Consider the following 3,411-nt stretch of genomic DNA (forward strand, 5'->3'; position numbering starts at 1 on the left):
GTATAGAAATCACTGATGTACAAAGTGTGAAGAATAAAGAAGTGATTCTAGTATTTCAAGACTATATTGCTTGAGGACAAGCAACGCTCAAGTGTGGTGAGATACTTGGTGTTATGCGAGGTGTATATAAAATAGCTTAAATTTTACTAGGAAATACTATTAAATACGATACAATTTTACACAAGATATTTATTTATTTATTGAATGGATATACTTAAACCTTCCTACAACACTTATAGGCAGTGTACCTAATCGTACAGTAATGTAGTTTTTAGTAAGTCCGGTTCGTTCCACAGGGAAAAAAAATCCTTAAACAAAGCTTAACGCTATATTAGTTTTATTTTATAAAAATACAAATATATATATATATAAGTAATATTATTATTATAAAGGGGGGTTTTTACCGTTTAATGACCGGTTTATCAATTTTAAAAACTTTAGTCGCAGTTAAAACCTGATGTAAAATAATAAAAATAAATATAACTTAATTTAAAGCGTAAAGTAAATAACAATAATGAAATTGCGATAAATAAAAGTGCGATAAAATAAAATTGCGATAATTAAAAAGTACGATAATTAAAAGTGCAATTAAATACAATAACAATAAATAAAAGTGCGATAATTAAAAGTGCAATTAAATATAAAATAAAGGAAATTAAATATGAAATAAAAGAATTATGCTTATTTAAACTTCCGTAATCATGATGTTTGACGTGTTGATTTTAGTTTTATGCCCATGGGTTAATTGTCCTTTGTCCTGGATTATTTAATATATCCGTCTGGTTTTTGTCCATAACAGTCCATCAGTCATAAATATAAAGTGCGAGTATCCTGGTCAAATTATCCTTATACCCGAAGTTAAATATTCTAACTAATTGGGGACTTAAACTGTAGCAAGATTTTAATACTTTGTTTAATAATTACACCAGGTTATCGACTGCGTGTAACCCAAAGTTTTAATACTTTGTTAACAATTATGCCAAGTGTCCTTGTACATAATTTCACCCCTGTTTTAATAATTCAAGTGACTATTAATCCATTCCCGTGTCCGGTTAAATGAACGATTATTCGTACATATAAATACCCCGCCCATCGTGTCCGATCGAGTGTATATGGTTATTTATAGGGACATCCAATTGTAAATCTTTATATTAAAATTAACAAACTATCATTTAGTTAAACAAATATAAAGCCCATTGATAGCCCATAGTCTAATTTCCACAAGTGTTGTTCTTTTGTCCAAACCCCAATTATGGTACAAAGCCCAATTACTCAATTTTAGTAATTAGCCCAACATCATGATTACTTCGTTTTAAATAAGCATAATAATAACTTAGCTACGAGACATTAAATTAAAAAGGTTGAACATAACTTACAATGATTAAAAATAGCGTAGCGTTACACGGACAGAATTTCGACTTACACCCTTACAACATTCGCTAACATACCCTTATTATTAGGATTTAAAATTAAAATTAAAATTATAATATAAATATAAATATTTACGTATAGATATAGAGAGGATGGATATATGATATTAAAAATGATCAGAATTCGTTGGGTTTTATAGGGATTTGAGTCCAGGGAATCTCCGCGACTCGCGGCCCTTTCCTTCTTCAAACTCCGCGAGTCACGGAGTTTGTTTTTACAGCTTACAAAGCCTTGGCTCCTAGCTTGTCGACGGATTATATAAATAAATATAATATATAAATAATTTTAGTAATTATTTAAATATTATATTATATTTATGTGCATAGTTGACTTGTAATTCTTAGTCCGTTGCGTCGAGCGTTGAGAGTTGACTCTGGTCCTGGTTCCGGATTTTCGAACGTCCTTGCGTACAATTTAATATCTTATACTTTGCGTTTTGAATCTTGTACTCTTGTAATTTTGAGACGTTTCTTATCAATAATTGGAACCTCTTTGATTGTATTTTGTACTTTTGAGCTTTTTGGTCGTTTGCGTCTTCAATTCGTCGAATCTGTCTTTTGTCTTCACCTTTTATAATTTAAACGAATATTACTTGTAAATAGAACAATTGCAACTAAAAGCTTGTCTTTCTTGAGGAATAATGCTATGAAATATATGTTCGTTTTTAGCATTATCAAATATTTCCACACTTGAGCGTTGCTTGTCCTCAAGCAATATAGTCTTGAAATACTAGAATCACTTCTTTATTCTTCACACTTTGTACATCAGTGATTTCTATACGGCGGTATAAACAATGGTATTAACGATGTGGTTTACAGTCCCACATGACTATAAAATTTAGATCCTTTAAGGAAATTGGATCTTTATGAAAATATTTGATCTTTTTGAAAATTCAATCTAGCTTTTACCCTAGATAAGTTTTCCGGAATAACCCTTCACCGGTGTTTGCAAATTGTTTTTGTGAGTTTTGTGGGTTTCAGATTTGAAAATTTTAGCTCAAAACTTATGGTTTTTGTGTCACCCACTTGCTAACCTTGTATTAGGAAAGCAACACGTCCAGTTTACTTGTCCCGTATATTACCTTTCGATAAACTACTGTCCGGTTGTAAAGGAAAGTGATGAACAAGCAACTGTTAAGGCAATGTCCCCTGACATGCTTTTAATTATGGTCTATAACGTGTCGGATGCAATTACTATCCTTTGTAGGAGCAATAGTAAAGCTCACCCTTATAATTTTTTGGTCTGGCACAAGGTCCTGTCTTTGACCATGCTATGCAACCACCGTTCTTACGGTTGACACCCGATTTGGTTCAGGTGACCTAATGAATTCCAGGTGAATTCCTAGGATTTTACGTTCAAAGGTAATGAACGCATTGAAAATAGGGTTTTCAGAAAACAAATCGGTTTTAATTTGATCAAAATATTTTCTCGTTCAAGCTCGAGTTTAGATATCCTCGAATTCCATGAGTTTGTAATTCTCAATCTTTAAGGTCAATCTCTAGGATTGAGTAATATCAGTCTTAAAAGCTGATTTTTAATCTTTAAGGAGATTATCCTTTCTGGGGATCTGATTCATTAGTCTTATCCAACTAATTTGCACGGTGCCCCCATTGTACGAGATAAATCCTTCTCATGGTTAGGATAAATCTGACCACTTGGCGACCCTGTTTTATGCTGAGGTCCGTGGATTTCCTGCTGATTTTAGAGATGACTTTTCTAGATTTTTCATCAACCTACAGCTGGTCTAGACGACAACTTCATGACCTAAATCAAGAAGCGCGTTTCTTTTTCGGAAGACTTTACTTCCTTTTAACGATGGAATTGATTCATCGTGTAGATCCATCTCTTCTTTTCTTTCATCGGGTAAAACAGTTTAGTTTAGTCCAAAGCAAAAGTATCTTCAATTATTTGTTACAGAAATATGTGACATATGTTTAAGATAACTTGGTAATTTTTCCCACACTTGGCTTTTATTTTCCT

The sequence above is a fragment of the Rutidosis leptorrhynchoides genome, chromosome 9, assembly GCF_046630445.1.
Source record: "Rutidosis leptorrhynchoides isolate AG116_Rl617_1_P2 chromosome 9, CSIRO_AGI_Rlap_v1, whole genome shotgun sequence".
Classification (NCBI taxonomy): Eukaryota; Viridiplantae; Streptophyta; class Magnoliopsida; order Asterales; family Asteraceae; genus Rutidosis; species Rutidosis leptorrhynchoides.